Below are 19,588 nucleotides of genomic sequence, written 5' to 3'. Positions count from 1 at the left end.
ATTTACCAAGGGGAAGTTAGCTGCTCTTTTACTCTCTCCTCTTTTTCACTGGGTATCAATTCTTTGTTAGTCATTTTCCATCCCCAGATAATTTCCATTCAAAAATGAATTCCATTCATTCATTCTCCTTTGGCAGAGAAAAACAAAATTAGAATTGAATAGCTCCAATGGCAAAATTTCCTGGATAATTGCTTTTATGCTTCTTTTGTACAAGCCACCATTGACAATATTCTTTAACCTATTTACACCATCCCTGTCTCTTCCTCCCTCCTTGTGCCTCTCCATGATCCTCTGGATTATCTCAATTTTGAGTTTGGGGTATTCCATGATTCATAGCCACATAGATTCAAGAAAAGAATATTGGTGTTAGGAAGATAAGTCTTCAATCCAGAGAGCATCATGGGATCACTGGGAATCCTTCACAATTTCCCAAATGTGACTCACCCAGTTTTCTTTCTCTGGTTCAGTTCAGATCTGTTTGTTGCCCATCTGTAATGTTTAATCTCTCTATATAATATACACATATAATATAATATTATATATAAACAATATATAATTACACATATTTACACAGGGCACATACATGGATATGGATATATTTAAATATTATGTATCTATATTTGTACACACACATACCAAGATATTAATATATGCACATATACAGTGATCCCTCACCTATTGCCAGAGTTACGTTCCAGAGACCCTCGCAATAGGTGAAAATCCATGAAGCAGTAGCCCTATATTTATTTTATTATTTATATATATTTTAAGGCTTTATACACCCTTCCCACTGCCTTATAAACCTTTATAAAACATGCATTTGTATGTGATAAAAATATAATCAGCTTTATGAACTGTCCATTCAACTGCAACTCCTACTCTGGATATTTACCATCCATATTTTTCTTGTGGGGATTGCTAAACTGATGAACTTCTTTTGAATGACTATGGATCTGACTGAGGAAGACTCCTGGCATTCTGGGACTGAATATGATCAGCACAATGCCATCTGCAAACAGGAGTACTTGGAGGACCTCGCCCATTTCCATTTGGACATCTTCCATAATGTTGGCCTGCACTTTGGGTATCTTGCTGGCCTGTCTCTTCTGACATACGATCAGAGAAGGTCATTAAACAGTGATGCCTTTGCAGTTGTATCTATCAAGAAATCCTGTATGATTTTGAGCTACGCAGGGGATGAACCTCCCTGGAGAAGCTCCTCAAAGGTCTTGTCTTGCTTCACTGAGTTAAATGCTTTTTTATAATCATCATCAACAACAACAACAATGTTGTGAGGTTTTTGTCTTCTTTTTGCCTTTCAGTTAGTTGTGGAACTCTGAAGAAGCCATATGCTATAGAAAAGCATTTGAGTTTTTATAGGTGATTCATAATAATAGTTTTCATTCACATAACTTCAGAGTTTGTGATTCTTAAGGACTAATATGACTACTGATTGTTCACCTGTGCCTTTATTGGGCTAGGAAGGCCAATAAGGAAACTTCGGCCAATGTGATTAGCAACTGCTCTGCAATTTAGAGCCTGGGGACACTGAGATCTTAAGTGACTCTCCCAGGGTCACAGCCAGTATGTGCCAGAGGCAGGATCTATATCTAGGCACTGATTAGTGCCAACAACCCAGGAGGCGATTGCAGTATTAGAATTCACACAACGCATTTCCTTTGGGCTGAAACCAAATGATCATATTTTATATAATATCTTCAAATAGTGCTTCTCTGTAGGTCTTCTTGACTCTGAAGCCAACTTCAGACTCCTCTATTCCATCTCTTCTCTTCTTTTCTTTCCTCTCTCTGTCTCTGTCTGTCTCTCTTCCTCCCTCCCTCCCTCTTTCTCTCTCCCTCTCTCTTTTTCTCTCCCCCCTGTCTCCCTCTCCCTCCCTCCCTCCTTCACTTTCTCTTTCTCTCTCCCTCTCCCTCCCTCTCTCTCCCTCTCCCTCCCTCCTTCACTTTCTCTCTCTCCCTCTCCCTCCCTCTCTCTTTCCCCATCTCTCTCTCCCTCCCCATCTCTCTCTCCCCCTCTTTCTTTTTCTCCCTCTCTACCCCCCCTCTCTTCTTTGCCCTCTCTTTTTTCTTTCTTCAAATTATTTGTCCCTGTCTAGTGCTTTTCAGTTTGTTGTAGACAGATCTGTAGAGTTCACATTTGCCCAGGACACTGTTTTACAAAGGCCTTTCCCCACAGCAGCACCTCTTTGAGGCAAGTAGTACACAGATTACAATCTCAATTTTCCAGATCTAGGGAAGGGTCGGGACTTGTGCAATGTCACAAAGTGCATTGGTCAGGACCTGGAACGATGAGGAACCCAAGAACTCAGCTCATTTGACTCCATTGTTTTTCAGAAGAGAAAATGGAGGTCCCTGGGGGGGGGGGGTAAGAGCTGGCTCCATGTTTCCTAGTTTCACAGCTTTGAAGTTGGAGAGAACCTCAGAAGTCACTGAGTCCCACCTCACCTCTCAAAGGATGCCACCGAGACTGGTCATTTGACTAAAACCAGGTAGAGATTTGGGACTCGAATTGGACCCAAATCTTCTTGGCTAAGTTTGGACCCTGGTACTTCCCCTCCCCCCCCCCCCCCGCGCCCCCCCAAAACGTGCTACCTTTCACACACAGCACACGTTTTAGGACCAGGTCTTTGAATTGTCCATTATTGTCCATTCGGTGTTCTTCCCCCTAAACCGTCATGCTTTTCATGACCAAGCCAGGATCAACCGACATTTTACATCTTGCTTAGACCCTCCAAGTTTCCATCCAGGGAAACCGAGCCCATTTCTTATGACTACTTAAAACCCAACTCTCCTCTCTCTCGTGTTTCCTATGGTTGGGGGAGGGATGTTCCTGGTTCCCCCCTAGACCTCCCCCTTGGAAAGCCGCCATAGAAAAGGGGGTTTCTTGGTTCGTTTTCCCATCTTTCCTCTGAACTCTTCAGCTCTCTGTCAATCTTCCCCATCACGCCTGTCTGCAGCAAATAAACCGAGCATTCCAAGATACGGTGATGGCTTCAACCCAAACAGTTGTGAACCACCACCACAGCCCTGCCAGACTCCCGGGGAAAGATGATGTGAAATGAATTGATGTGTTCTGACCGGTGAGTCAAAATAATTCACTTTTTTTCCCCTCCAGCACCCCCATCCCAGCCCTCCTCCCCACCCCCGGCCAGTGTTGAACCAAGTCAATTTTTTCAAACCATATTTGATATCGTATTGTTTGTTTTCAGTCAGCAGGCAGCAATTGTGGAGAGCGGCTGGTGATCTACACCTCAGATATCTCTCAGGTCACATGTCATTCAAGAAAGGTCAACGATTCATTTAGAGTTTCATCATTCTTCCTATAAACAGGCAAATACCATTTCATGCACGGGGCCCGGCTTTTGTGTGGGGGATAGACCGGCATCCCCGGCAGTGCCTGTGTAATCTCATTCCGGGGCCTGAGCAACAGAGAATTGATAGAACCCCCATCACCTTATCAGGGGGCTCGTTTCCCTGTCAGGAGTCGGGAATGTGCCTAAACAGAATTGCATTTAGAGTCAATTCCAGAGAGTTTTGGAGCCCACAGCCCCGGCGCCCTGATCCTTCTCCCATGGCTGCGGATGTGAAAATAATACCATCCAATTACCCCGCTCTGGCTTCTTGTTTGGGTTTAGCACTAGGGGATATTCAGACAACAGCTGGCATCACGACCTGGAATTCACATACACATAATTGGCAATTGGCTTCTGGCCCCCACCCAAGTGTAAGGACACACCTCATCCCATTTCTCTTAAGTGCTATTGACTCAGGGAAATCGCAGGAGAGACCTTTGCTTCCTGGGAGACTTGAGCGCCGACTGCTCTTACTGTTGAGTTGCTACACCCTGGCTAAAGCCCTTTGCTCCTCCGTCTCTCAGTTTTGTAATCCGTAAATGGGGAGAATAATGCCAACAATAATGGCAATAACAATGGAGCTCCTGCCCCCATATGCACTTGAAGAGGTATGAAACCCTTTCTTTCCAATGGGTCTTTGAAGAAGGAGATGCAAGTGTCGCCATCTTCATTTCAGAGATGAGGACACAGGGTTCAGGGAGCTGGACGCAATGAGATCAGGATCACTCAGGACAGTTTGAGAATTGGAACCCAGGTCCCTTGGCTCCCAGACAAGTGTTCCTTGTACTATGCCCCTAGTGAAGATGTAGACTGTGTTCACATGATCCTAGGAGACATGGATGGAAAAGTTAAAAAAAAATTAGCTACCAATCCAGAAGGTTCAGGTAATCAGGGTATTTGCCAGGGTCAGGATGACATAGAGGAAAAGATCATCCCTGTCAGAAGAGCTGGATATAGGAAACTCAACTGAGGCACTTTCTGGCTGGTTAACCTTGATTACGTCAGCTTTCAGACTCTCATTATGTTTATCTGTAAAATGGGGATAATAATCACACTACCTTCCTCACAGTGAGTTATGAGGAAAAGTGCCTTGTTAAACCTTTCTTTCTTTCTTTCTTTCTTTCTTTCTTTCTTTCTTTCTTTCTTTCTTTCTTTCTTTCTTTCTTTCTTTCTTTCTTTCTTTCTTTCTTTCTTTCTTTCTTTCTTTCTTTCTTTCTTTCTTTCTTTCTTTCTTTCTTTCTTTCTTTCTTTCTTTCTTTCTTTCTTTCTTTCTTTCTTTCTTTCTTTCTTTCTTTCTTTCTTTCTTTCTTTCTTTCTTTCTTTCTTTCTTTCTTTCTTTCTTTCTTTCTTTCTTTCTTTCTTTCTTTCTTTCTTTCTTTCTTTCTCTCTTTCTCTCTTTCTTTCTTTCTCTCTTTCTCTCTTTCTCTCTTTCCTCTCTCCCTCCCTCCCTCCATCCTTTCCTTTCTTTCTTCTTCCCTCCCTCCCTCCTCCCTCCCTTCTTCCTCCCTCCCTTCCTTCTTTCCTTCCTTCCTTCCTTCTTTCCTTCCTTCCTTCCTTCCTTCCATCCTTCCTTCCTTCTTTCCTTCCTCCTCTCTCCCTCCCTGCATCTAACATTTATGTCCATCTCTATCATCTAGCTAATGTTTATCTAATCTCTCTCACATTTATCTAAATTGTCTATTTCTATCTGTCTGTCTATCTATCTATCTATCTATCTATCTATCTATCTATCTATCTATCTATCTATCTATGTTTTATCTAATTCCACCTCCTCTCCCTCCCTTCCCTCTCTCTCTCTTTCTATACATACACATATTGGATTGAATTCACAGACTGTAGTTGGATGAAATTTCCAACTAGGCTTTTGCTGAGTGAACTGTTAAAGACAGATTAAGTTCACTCGGCTTGGTCAGTGTAGATGGACTCAACTGTGACAGAACATTGTCCTTGTTCCCTACTTTTCTCTGCCTCTTTGGCTAGAGGATAAACGAAATAATTTATTTCTTAAAGCACTGAAGCACCTTTCCCCAATTAGTTATTAGGAGAAGACAGCCTGATTTGGAATAAAATTTGGATTGAAATCATAGCTCTGTGTGACCTTGAGAAAATCTCTTGCACTCTCTGTTTCCTCCAGTGTAAATGAGAAGAGTCAGAATATAGGATCTTCTTAAATTCCTTCAATTTCTACATCAATCAGTTATACATTCAGAGTTACAGGGGACATGTGAGGTCATCTAGTCTGAGGGCCTCAGAGCAGTTAAGTGATTAGCCCAACATCACATGGGTAGAAAGAGGCAGAAGTAGGTTTTAAACCTAGGTAAGTTCTCTGCCTTCATCCAAAACTCTTCCCAGATCAGTTGATATTGTCTGGGTTAATGAGTAAATGACTCTTCCTCTCCTTTCCTTTCATGACTGTCTAGTAGAGAGTGTGGTGAGGGGTAGAAAGAGGCTTGAGTTAAAAGTCAGGGCACATGAGTTGAGTCTTGGCCCTATCATTTATTGAGTTTGTGATGTGGGTCATGTAGCTTCTCCTCGATATCATTTCCCTGCTCTACAAATGATGAATAAAACGTGTACTCTCTCCTTTCCTCTTTCCCTCTCTCCCTCCATACTTGGTTCCAAGGTCGAAGAGCAGCAAGGGCTAGGCAATGGGGATTAAATGACCTGCTCAGAGTCACACAGTAAGGAAGTGTCTGAGGGCTGATTTGAACTCAGGACCTCCCATCTCTATGCTTGGCTCTCAATCCACTGAGTCACCTAGGGCCCCCCTATAATATATTATTAAAGGATTAGTGAGTGAATATTCTACAAAGAAAGAAAGGATCACAAAAAGTCCATCCACTTGACTTCATCAAGAACAATTCATGCCAAGTGGATCTCATTTCTTTTTTTGACAAGGTCATTTGATCGGGTGTTAGATGGCTTATCAACCAGGGGATTTAGAGCAGCTAGAATTTAGGGTAAAGCATCTGGTCAAATCTCTTGTGTTATTCTTGTGGATGTGGAGGAAAGCTGTGTGAGCTAGATGCTGGTACAATGAGATGGTCTGAAAACTAGTTAATGAGATGGTATTAAAGAGTGTTCATTACTGGTGCACGTCATTTGGGAAGGAGGTCTCTGACAGAGTACTGCAGGGCTCTATGCTGATGGCATCTTAAAAATCTTGTCAAAGTCTTGGATGAAGACATAGATGGTAGGCTTATCAGTTTGTTGATGATACAAAGTTGGGAGGGATAGCTAATACACTGGAGGATCAAAGACCTTGATAGGCTTGAGTATCGAGCTGAATCTGATCAAATGAAATTTAATATAGACAAAGGTAAAAGTCTTTACACTTGGGTTCAAAGAATCAATTTCACAAGTAGTTGGTTAAGTACCTACTATGTGCCAGGCATTTTGCTAATGCTGGGGATACAAAAAAGGGCAAAAGAGAGTCCCTGTTCTCAAGTAGCTCACAGTCTAAGTGGAGAATAAGTAGAAGGTGAGCAGAATGGTGAAAGGACATATGCCGAGCTGTTATACAAACTGTCTGGGGAAGAGGACACTTGGGGAGATATGAAAATTGCCTTTAAGTATTTGAATGGATATGACATGGAAGAGGGATTAGAACTAGGTAATAGGTTTACAAAATGTTTTATAAATATTATTTCATTTTATTCTCACAACAATTCTGGAGGTAGGTACTATTATTATCCCATTGTACAGCTGAGGAACCTAAGGCAGATAGGAGGTTAAGTGAATTACCCAGGATCATATAGCTAAGAAATATCTGAGGCAGAATTTGAACTAAAGTCTTACTGGCTCCAAGTCTGGCTCTCTATCTGCTAAGACTTCTTGATTCCAGAGAACAGAATTTAGGAATAATAGAAATTGTAAAAAAAATGTAAATGAAAGGGAAAAGTTCTTAATAATTAGAGCTATTCAAAAGTAGAATGTCCTTTGGCTGGAGGCAGCGAGTTCCAATCTCCTAAACCCTGTTCCTATCACATTAGGTCTTTAAATGGAGCTAGCATGACTCTTTTCAGTTAGGTTGCTGGGGGAGATTTTTTTCAGGTAGAGGTTGGCTTAAATGTTCTCTAAGATCTCATCCTATTATTCTATGTTTGAGATCCTAGAATCTATTTTTTTTAAACCCTTCCCTTCCATCTTAGAATCAATACTGCCTTTGGTTCCAAGGCAGAAGAGTGGTAAGGGCTAGGCAATGGAGGTTAAGTGACTTGCCCAAGGTCACACAGCTGGGCAAATCCTAGAATCTATAAAATGGGCACAACAATAATCTACTTTCCTTATCTCACTAGGCCAGCATGACAGAATACTTTGTCAACTTTAACACACTAGAGAAATGGCTGCCATTGTTGTCATCTTCTGTCATTTTGCAGGAAGTTCCAAATCATAGCCCTGCTAGGAAGATGGATTGATTTTAAAATCTCTCCAGAAAGGAATGCCCCAGATGGTCCTTGAGTGACAATTATTGCCCTTTGTGTCTCCTTAACATGTATTCAATTGAGTTGTTTCCATTTGGCTCTTCATGAAGATGGCCCATGTACTGACATGCCACTATTCCTGAATATATATGGTCCAGCATTAGAGAATTTGACCTCACCCTACCTTTCATTGACTTCCAACCTGTAATTGTCTTCTCTCTTCTGGGTACTTTCTTATTCCTGGACATGCATAAGCGCCCTTTCCTAGGTCGGGAATGAGTCCTCCACATGGACTCTCATACATGATGGATAAAATATTAGGAGCAAAGATTCCAGCAGAGAATGCATATAGTCAACATATGTTGTTGTCCTTTCCAGGAGCTTTCATTCCTCCCTTTGCATAGCATGCAGTGATCTCATGTTCATCTAAGCGTACACATACACTGTGTATATGTCATATAGAATATATTAATATCCTATACTAATAAATTAATAATAATTATATTGGATATATATTGCAGGCAACAGGACAATTAATGGAGTCCATTTCCAGTGAACTGTAGTTTGTGGTCATGCCCAGAGTCCCCTACTGACCATCATCAGGAAAAATCTTGAGTTTGAAGATACATGATATTCTAGGAGGTGTGTCTAAGGGAAAAGAGTCAGAGGACTCAAGTTCAAATCCTGTCTCCACCACTTACTACCTTTTTGACCATGGACAAGTTACTTAGCTTGCCCAAGGTCACACAGGTATTAGGGGCCTTTGCTTCTCCCCTCATAAATACTGGGTTGGACTAGTTGACCTCTAAGGTTCCTTTCACTTTTAAATCTATGATTCCATGATTTGGGACATGTCACTTTTCCTCTCTGGAACTCAGTTTCTTCCTCTGTAAAAAATAGGGTAGAATTTGGCTATCTTTAAAGTTCCAAATACTGCAAATCCATAACTCTTAAAAATTCAGAATTTTCCCCCAAACCCCACTCTGAGTATTTCTGAATTCTCTGTCCAAGGGGGAGGGGGGAACTAAAGGCTAGTGTGTCAGCCTGAACAATTTCCCTTTCCTTGGAACAGGTCTGGATAGTATTATGTTCATCCTTGTCTGAGCAGCCATTGCATCAAACCATTGGTGGTCTCAAGATAAGGGAATTAATGCAGAGCAAAGCAAACTCTGGAAAGGGAATGAGAGGTTCCAGATTTAGACCTTGGCTTTGCCATTTCCTATCTGTGTGACTTCAGTGAATACATCTTCTCTATGGGTCTTAGTTTTTTTCCTTCTCTGTTAAATGTGGGGGTTGGATTAGATGGACTCAGAGGTCCTGCCCAGTTCTAAATCCTTGGGTCCTCTGGCTTTCAGTGGGTTCAACCTGAGAGTGTTAGATCATTTCACCCTAACATGGCAGGGGACTGGCTCAGATGGTCTTGAAGGTCCCTCCCAGCTGTAAATTCTGTGACTAAGCTTTGTAATCTCAGGGAGAGAGATAGAGTGCATCACTGGGGAAAAAAAGGAAGCAAACAGGGTGGGGGAGAGAGAATGAAGAAGCGGGGAGGGGGGTGTGTGGAGAAAAAAGGAGACTGCCCTGTGAGGCTACAGCTGATTCCCATATGAGGCTCAGAAAAGAAAGGAGAAAGATAACTGATGGGTAGTATTTTAAGGCATATTAACCCAATTACAAGTATATTTTTACAATCGCGGCTCCAACATTTATCACACAGCGTTTATTAGACCTCGGAGCTAGGTTATGTCAAATGAAACAGTACAGAACCAGAGCATTTCATTAAAGTGTTCCTGCTAGAGCCCAGTATTCAATCCTACTGCTCTTAAAGCACATGATTTTATCAAAATCTTCGGAAATTGAAGCAATCACTAAAAGGTGTCGGGAAATTAAAATGTTCTGTCTCGGGGAAAGAGATACACTTCTTGTAACATATATCAGTGCCTTCTTCTTCTTCTTCCTTTTTTTTTTTAAAGACACATTACTATGCAGGGAGAAGGCATTGATGCCCGCACGGCAGCAGGTTCCAGAACAATCCAGCTGCTGCCATTTTTCATGCTTAAAAATTGTCCTTTAAGGGATGGGGAGCTTAGGCTGCTCCTTCTCTCTGGTTTTCTTAATTTATTTATTTGGGCTTGGCATGTGGGCATGATAGAGTGGCTGTCCAGATGGGAAGAGTTGCAAAGTCACCTAGATCCACTCTTCATAATAGGAATCAGGCAGGCTGGCACTGGTCTTTGATCCCATAGTGGGTCAGATCATTCATTCATTCATTCATTCATTCATTCATTCATTCATTCATTCATTCATTCAAATCTTTGTTGTGAAGGACTGGGAACATATTTGAATTTGAAGTCATAGGCTCAGAGTTTAGAGTTTGAAGGGGTCTTAAAGCTCATCTAATCTAACTCTTTCCTTTACAAATAGAAAAACTGAGGTTCATAAAAGTAAAGGACTTGCTCAAGGTTAAGTAGTTAGTACATAGCAGAGTTGACCATCTTTGGGGTCTAAGGGCTTGAGTTTTAATCCCAGCTCTCTACTTAACTCTCTGTATGACCTTAGATAAGTCACATGCTTTTTCAAGGCTGTGATTTTCCTTAAAATGATACGGTTAGACTAGATAAACTCTAAAGTTACTTCTACTGTCTTATGAAATGCATACACAAGAACCCTGGTATTATTAAAAGACCAATCAATGAAGTGGGAATTAGATAAACTCTGGCTCCATCTCTGTTATTGACTAGAAGCTGATTGTGGTTTATAGTAAAACTTAGACTCCCTTTTTGCCTCATTTTCCCCTTATGTAAAACGAAGGAATTGGACTTGATGAACTCCAAGATCCCCGACAGTTCTAGCAGGACGCTATGTTGGGATGAACTACTCCCAGCCTCCTGGTGATGTTGTCCTTTTAAGATGAGGAGGAAGGAAAGAGGCAGGTCTGTTCTCACAGAACCCAGACAGTGCACTCCAGTCTGTGACTTATAACTCAAATAAAATAATGACAAGTAGAAGTTTCCAGGATGTGGGCTATGCCATGGCTCTGACCTGCGAGATACTTGCTGAGTGCTCCCTGTATTTTAAACAGAGGTCAGTGAGCTCAGAGTAATTATCAAATTATTGATTTCCTGGGTTTTTACAATTGCTTTAGAGGGTTCATGGGGCCGTTTTTCTTCCATATCTCCACTTGATTTTATCCCTCGATGGCCCTGAATAAAATCATGCTGGATGAGAGTCCCCATGCTCCTGAGTGCCTATAAAATCCAGAGCAACATTTTAGTAAATAAATAAATAGCAATTGTACCAAGTGAGTTATTTTCTGGGCACCCTGCTACCCTAAATATTGATTAAGAAGGGCTTCCCTGGGTCAGTTGTTATCCTCTGAACCCTTTTGGCAAATAAGATTCAAGGGTTTGAATGACTCACCAAATGAAGAATTTTATTATTATTATTTTTTTAGGGCAAAGAAGATTTTGAGATTTAGATCTAGACAGGAGCTTAGAAATGATCTGCTAGAATCCTCTCATTTTATAGAGGAGGAACTTGAGGCCCAGAGAAAATCATTTATATAAGTACACAAAGGTGGCAAGATGCACTGTCAAAATTTGAACTCAAGACCTCTGACTCCTCATCCAATTTTTTCTTTCCATGACACCATCTTTTTGTACGTCCTAGCTAGTATGACCTTGAGTACATTTCTCCTCTTTGTTCATCTCCTTCCCTTTAAAGTAGATTGAAAAAGTCCACTATCTGAACAGGTACTTATCTACATCAGTAGAAGGAGTTTCTTGCCAGGAACTTTCTACAGTATTGAACTCACAGGTCTGATCCAAGAAAACAAAAATGTAAAAAAAAACCCCAAACATTATATTATCTCCCTAAGAGGATTTTTATAAGGAAAGAGGGTTTAAGAAACAGACAAACAAACAAACAAAAAAAAACAACCAACAACCATTTCCTTCTGTCTTAGAATTGAAACTATCAGTTCCAAGGCAGAAGAGTGGTAATGACTAGGCAACTGGGGGTTAAGTGACTTGCCCAGGGTCACACAGCTAAGAAGTATCTGAGGCCAAAATTGAACCCAGGACCTCCTGCCTGTTGGTCTGGCTCTCAACCCAAGGAGCCATGTAGCATCCTCTGAAAGTGTTTAAATCTTATTTTTATTCCAGTCTTAGAGAATGACATTTACATATACATAGTAGAATTGGGGGGAAAGGACTAAAATAATAGATGTAATTTACATAGCACATAGGATATACAGGCACTGTGCTAAGTGCTACAGTAATAATAGTAATTATAGCTAATGTTTATCTAGTGCTTACTATGTGCCAAAGGGATCTCATTTGACCCTTGCTACAACTCTAGGAGGCAGGGACTATTATTCTCTCTATTTTACAGATCAAGAAACTGAGGTAAACAGGTTAAGTGACTTGCCCTGGGTTTACATAGTTAATCAATGTCTGAGGCTAGATTTGAACTTCAGGTCCAGCACTCTGGCTCCAAATGTATGAAACTGGAAGCCTGCTTTAAAAAAACAAACAAAAAAAATATATATATAGTTTAAATATGATGTATTATTCATACATTTGCAATTATTCATATTTTATAGTTTTATTTATACATTTTATTTATTTATACATTTAAACATAATTAAAAGTTTAACATAATAATTAAAACATACATTTATAAATATATTTACATATGATGTATTATTTATGTTTTATAGACAAATACAAACACACATTCTCCACCTACAGCTCTCAAAGCTGCCCTGCTTGTTTGGTCTTTTGGTCTTCAGTCTCTTTCCTTTCCTATAGGCAAAGTTGAGAATGATAAAGAGCCACCTTTCCAGTCTTCTTACCCAGGACTCCCTACATCCACTCTAAGTTCTACATTCACTCTTAGCATCTCATGACTCCCACCATTTTTTCTGGCTGTCCTCCTTACCTGGAATGTTTTCTCTCCTCCTCACCTCTGCCTCCTGGCTTCCCTCCAGGATTCAGCTCAAATCCTATCTTCTACAAGAGGCATTTCCTGGTCCTTTCCACTGTTAGTGGCTTCCCTCTGCCATTTACCCTGGATCTATTTTTGTATATATTTAGTTATTGTTTCCCTCATTAGACTGGAAACTCCTTGAAGGCAGGGACCGTGTATTTCCCTTTCTTTGTATCTTCAGGGCTTCTTAGCTCAATGTCTGGAATGTAGGAAGTGCTAAATCACTATCTGTTGACCGTGTGACAAGTTCTATAGAATTAGGAATTGTTATCGCTATAAAATTGGATTATTCCTATTGGTTCCTTCCCATTTGGGATTTTCTTAGCAAAGATACTTGAGTGGTTTGTCATTTTCCTCTCCAGCTCATTTCACAGATGAGGAAACTGAGACAAGTTAAGCGACTTGCTCAGTGTCACATAACAAGTGTTTGAGACTGAATTTGAACTCAGGACTTTCTGACTCCAGGCCAAGGGCTCTATCCACTGTGCAACCTTACAAAAGTTTTGTCCCTCTTTCACAGAGGAGGAGACTGATGCTCAGGGAGGGTCAGTGACATCCATAGAATTCAAATTTAGGTCTTCCAGATTCATTCCAGTGACAATTATGTCAATTGTATCACAAGGTGACTTTGGATAAATCCCTTCCACATTATCCCCTCTTCAGTCCTTGAAATGGGACTTCTGGCATCATTGTGCTACTGAGACCACCTTCTCAAGGCTGATTACTTCCATGGATTTCTTTAGTTCTTCCCTCCCTTAGACAGTTGATGAGCCCCAGCTAACCACCTCCTCTAACCTCTTAACTTTCTGTCTTCTCTTGGCTTCAGAGACACATATTATCCTCTTTAGTCCACTCCCTACCATACAGTCTCTCTGTTCTTCCTGTCTCTGCTGCTGGCTTCTGACCTTCTTCTCGACTCCCACAGGTCTGTCCTTGGTACTCTTCTCTTCATTTTCTCCTTCACTCCTCCTCAATTACCTTAGGGGCAACAAATTAGGGTTTAGTCAAATCCACTCCCCTCATTTTTACAAACGAGGTTCAAAGAGTTAAAGTGACTTGTCTAGGGTCATATGACTAGAAAGTGTGAGGCAGGATTCACACCCAGTTCTTAAAATTCCCAGGTCTAACATTCCCCAGTCACAAGCTATCAAAGACAACAGAAGATGTCTAGTCGAACTTCCCCCCTCATTTTTACAGATGGAGATGGAGGTTCAATGCTTCACAGAGGTGGGACTTGAATCCAGATTCTCTGACTCCATACCCAGTGTTCTTTCCATGGTACCATATTGCCTCCTTTACATAGAGAATAACCCAAGCTCTGATCTTGCTCTGAACTCCAGATCCACATCCCCATTTGCTTCTACCTTGATGCTTGTGGTCACCCCAAGAACTTAATGTGATGTCCAAAGTCTCTTTCAATCCTAATCTTGTGATTCTATGAGATTACAGTTCTTCTTTCCACATCATGACTTCCTCCATCACCGTTTTGCTAGATCCTGGGTCTGGTTGGTATGAGAAATTCAATGGGATTTTTTTTTAATTTTTTATTTTTGCAGAAACCACAGACACATGAAGGCCAGTAGAGGATGCAGAAAAAGTTTAGAAATTGAGAAATGCACACCCAAACCCAATTTTACAATAAGGTACTACAAACACCCCATAAAAGGAAGAGAAAAAAGTCTGGTCAGAAGGGAGGGTCCAGATTGTTTTCCATGGATTTTCTGGATCTTGGGGAGCAGAACCCCTAAGCCTCACAATGTGGGAGGGATAACTGTACTTCCTTTCCCTGGAAATCTGTTCTTCCTGTTGACTTGCTTAGTTCTGTCTCTTTGAAACCTTGGCGCTATCTTTGACTATTCAAAGAATGTAACATGCTTAGTGCTTTTCTTACAATGACCATCATGCCTGAGAGAGGAGAGGAGTTTGAGTAGGATTATCTTTGTGTTTAGATGAGGAAACTGAGGCCCAGAGAGGTGTTGATTTGCCCCAGGCTCCCTCCATTAGTAAGTGAGAAGTTCTGGATTTGAACCCAAGCCTTCTGTCCTTACGTCCAGAGTACTAATCAGGAAAGAAGATCTATTATTAAGCTGGGATTTTATTAGATCAAATTCATCTGATTTTGAAAAAGAGCAAAGCTTCTCATCTTCCCCTCTCAATGCCCTCCTCTTCTCTGCTCCGGCTCCCTCCCCATCACGAAGCCTAGCATGGCCATTCTTTGTTTCCATCATCCCTCACCACCAAACACCCTTTTGTGAGTTGAGTGTTTCTAATTCCTATTAGTTGTTGGCGAGGGATCATTTCTGTGTTCTTGTGCCTGGTGACAGAAGAGGGACTGTAGTCTGGCCTGGTCTCATTGATTTAATTACCACAGCCGGAATGAATGTAGTCCAACCTAGAACAGCTACTTAAAATGTAAATCAATTCAGTGATGCATAGAAACAGGGCACTGATAACAGCGAGAGAGAGAGAGAGAGAGAGAGAGAGAGAGAGAGAGAGAGAGAGAGAGAGAGAGAGAGAGAGAGAGAGAGAGAGACAGAGACAGAGACAGAGACAGAGACAGAGACAGAGACAGAGACAGAGACAGACAGACACAGGGACAGAGAAGGAGAGGGAGAAGGAAAGGGAGAAGAAAGACAGAGAGATTCAGGAGAAGGAGGAGGCAAGGAGATGGTGACAGAGACAAAGGAGAGACAGAGAGACAGATAGAGACAGAGACAAAAAGAGACAGAAAAGGAAAGACAGACAGACACAGATAGAGGCAGAGACAAAGGGACAGAGATAGAGAGAAGGAGAGGGAGACTGAGAGGGAGGGGGAGGAGGAGGAGGAGGAAAGAGACAGTGACAGAGACTGAGATAGAGACAGAGGAGAAACATAAACAGAGACAGTGACAGAGAGACAGAGAGAGACAAAGAGACAGAGAGACAGAGACAGAGAGACAGAGAGACAGAGAGAGACAGAGAGAGAGAGTTAGGAGGGAGGAAGAAGTGGGGACAAAAGGAGTGTAGGGTCTCATATAATGCCTGTTAGATTGCCTGGAAGAGGGAATATGAGTTCTTTTTTTTTTTTTTTTAATTACAAGCTTTTATTTATTTATTTGTTTATTTTAAACCCATACCTTCCATCTTGGAGTCAATACTGTGTATTGGCTCCAAGGCAGAAGAGTGGTAATGGCTAGGCAATGGGGGTCAAGTGACTTGCCCAGGGTCACACAGCTGGGAAGTGTCTGAGGGCATATTTGAACCCAGGACCTCCCATCTCTAGGCGTGGCTCTCAATCCACTGAACCACCCAGCTGCCCCCGGGAATATGAGTTCTTTATGAATCTTTCATAAAGGAAGCTTGATTGTGTCCCTTCTTACACTACCTTTGTGAAAAGAATGGCCAAAGAACATCAAAAGGAGGGTGCAAGTCACTAGGATCTGATTTTATGGAAGTCAACATAATTCAATTGATGAATTTTCATATGGCACCTACTACGCATGCCAGGCATTGTGTATACAAAAATGAACAATCACCAGCATTTTTATGGCATTTAAATCTTTGCAAAGAATCATGAAAGTGACTGAAGCAGGTGTTGTGGAGCATTCAGAGATTCCTTAGACATGGAAGACAAAAGTCACCTGCTGTGCCTGGATCGTCTCCAGTCATCCTGACTTTTGTCCTGCCATTGGACTTGGATAACTTTGGAGGAGAGAGAGAGGCTGTTGACTGTCTCATGCTACTCTGCCTCACTTCAATCCAGTTCATGAGAAAGTCAAGACATCACCCTGGGGTGTCACTGGTCCTCTTTGAAATGGAGGACAAACAACACATCTGTTATCTTGTTTGAGCCTCCCAACAACTATGAGGCAGGTGCTGTCATCATCCTCATTTTACAGATGATGAAACAGACTGAGAGATGTTAAGGACTTGCTTAAGGGACACAGAGCTAGGAAGTGTCTTTGGCTAGATTTGAACACAGATCTTCAGGTCTCCAAGTTCCCTGCTCTACCTACTGCCCCACCTACTTGTCACTACAAAGAGAGAAACAAAAGAAGGGGTAAGGGGGTTCATATCTTACTATTCACACAATCAGTGAATATAAAGTAATTTTGAGATACTGCTACTAATTGATGGGAACTGGGGGTTAGGTAGAGCTCCTAGTAGTACCTGAGCTGGACTTAGGAAGCTAGGGATCATATGAGGCAGAGGTGAGGAGAGAGGACTTCCCAGATGTGGAAGACCACACCTGTACGAAATCCATGAAGAAGGTCATGGAAAGCCACTTGTCAAACTGAGTGGAGAACAGGCTAGAATGCCAGAGCTTTGACTTGTTAGCAACCTCAAATTCATTTCCCTTGGATCTGGAGTCCAAACCACAGAGCAGTCCAATGGAGGTGGGACTTCTAGAGAGAGAAGAGAACTGTATTGACTGTTTATGGATGACTCTCAGTGATTTTGTGTTTTCTCTTGGGCAGAATGAAGGCTATTTCATACCAAATACAATGAAAATGTTGTTCTCTTGACTACTGGTTTGGGACTTCACTTATTTCCATCTCTTTGTCATATGAATGGAAGTCAATGAGTCTACCAGCATTTATGAAGTCCTTACTAGGTACTTTACCAAGCCTGGGAATACAAAGAATGGTAAAACCACACAAAACACTATCAAAACACAATAGTCCTTGACATAGAGGTGCCTATTTCCTAATGGGGGAAGACATTTAAATCAAGCATGGGAATTCTACAAGACTATTAAGAGACTAAACTGATATCATGTGGAGGACTTTATATTTGATCTTGGCAGGAATAGGGAGTCATTGATGTTGATAGAGCAGGAGGGGGGACATGATCAAATATTTATGAAAATCACTTTGGCAGCTGAACATAGGATGGATAATAGTGTTTAGAGTTCTGAGGCAGGAAATCCAATCAGAGGCTAAGTCAATAGTTCTAGGGGACAGGTAATGGGGACCTGAACTAAGTTCATTAGCTACATGATTGGAAAGAAGGGGATATATGAGAGACGTTGAACAAGATTTGGCAATGGATTGGATAGGTGGGGTGAGAATGAGCAGCTGAGAACTCCAAGTTTGCAAATCTTAGAGGTTGAAATGATTATGATGTCCTCAATAATAACAGGACAGTTTGTAAGAAAGGAGGGTTGGGTTTTTGGAGGGAGGGCAAGATAATGATTTTTGTTTTGGATTTGCTAAGTTAGAGATGCTCATGGAATATTCAATTTGAGATCTCCAAAAGACAATTGGGGTGTAGGATTTGAGCTCTAAGATGGAGATAGAGACAGACAGACACAGAGAGAGACAGACAGAGACATACAGAGACAGAGACAGAGGGACAAAGAGACAGACATACAGACAGAGGCAAACAGAGAGAAAGGGACACAGAGAGGTAGAGACAAAGAGAGAGAGAGACATGGAGACAGAGAGAGACACAGAGTCTGAGAGAGAGAGAGAGACAGACAGACAGACAGACAGCAGAGCTGAAAACTTAGACCCGAGAATCATCTGCATAAAGATAATAATCAAACTTGTTGCAGTTGATGAGATCTTTAAGGAAGATTATCTAAGGGGAGAAAAGAAGGGGGCCCAGGACAGAACCTTTGGGGATGTCCACATTTAGGAGACATGGCAAGGGTAAAGATCTGTGAAGGATCAGTGAACCAGAGAGAGTGATTTGGGAAAATCTTTCCCTGAGATTAGATCTGGCCCATGTGAACCCAGATCATGGTGACCCTGGAGTGCAAATTGCAAGAACAATCCAACAACAATAATTATTATGATGATTAAACCTATTTCTATAACATTTTTATGCTTTCTCCATAACAGTCTTGTGGTATAGGTAGTGCAAATGCCATTGTCTCCATATTACAGATATGAAAACTGAGTCTTAGAGAAGAGATTTGCCCAGAGTCACATAACTAGTAACTCAGTCATGTCTCCTGCTTCCAGCATGGTGCAATTGGCAGTGTGCTGGATTAGCAGGGTTAAGAGATCAGGGTAAAGCCCATCTTTACTGGTCACTAACCCTGTCACTTCAGGCAACTCAATTAACTTTGCTGGGCCTTAGTTTCCTCATCTATTATATTAAACAATTAGATTAGTTGTCCTCTGAGATCTTCTTTAGTTCTATATCTATGATTCTATCACCCTCTGATTTCTCTTGGGGATGATTAATTTTAAAAAGATTTTGAGTTTTTCTCTACTTAATGAAAAAGTTTACTAAATGAAATGTAAAAAAAAATTCAATGAATGAAAAATGTTAAAAGAAAATTTCACTAAATCAAATAAACCTAAATGTTAGCCAATATGACAATTTACTACAGTTTAAAAATGTGTTCATATTTAGAATAAGACTTTAGGAAGGGAAATATCAAAGGAAATGAGCTGCCTTTTCACTGAATCTTCACTGTTACTGATTCATTCTTAATTTAAAGCAGGCTTTCTTGGCCCTAACATGAGTAGAAGGGCCCTTTTAACACATCCTGAGACTATACTTTAATTCCAAAGAACTTGGTATAGTGTTGTGGAAAGAGCCCTGGAATTTGCTACTCTGGGCCAGCATGAATTTGGACAAATATCTTTGCCTTCTTGGGTCTTAGTTTCTTTATCTCTGAAATTAAAGGGTTGGACTAGATCAGAAGTTCTTCACTTATTCTGCTTCTTGGAACACTTTGGCACTTTGGTGAAACCTAAAAGCCCCATCTCAGAATAATATTTTTAAATGGATAAAATAAAATACATGGGATAGCAATGATAACCAATTATATAGAAATACATGCTTATGGAAATATTTTTTAAAGTTCATG

The sequence above is a fragment of the Monodelphis domestica genome, chromosome 6 (assembly GCF_027887165.1).
Source record: "Monodelphis domestica isolate mMonDom1 chromosome 6, mMonDom1.pri, whole genome shotgun sequence".
Lineage (NCBI taxonomy): Eukaryota > Metazoa > Chordata > Mammalia > Didelphimorphia > Didelphidae > Monodelphis > Monodelphis domestica.
Note: the sequence above shows the minus strand (reverse complement) of the source record.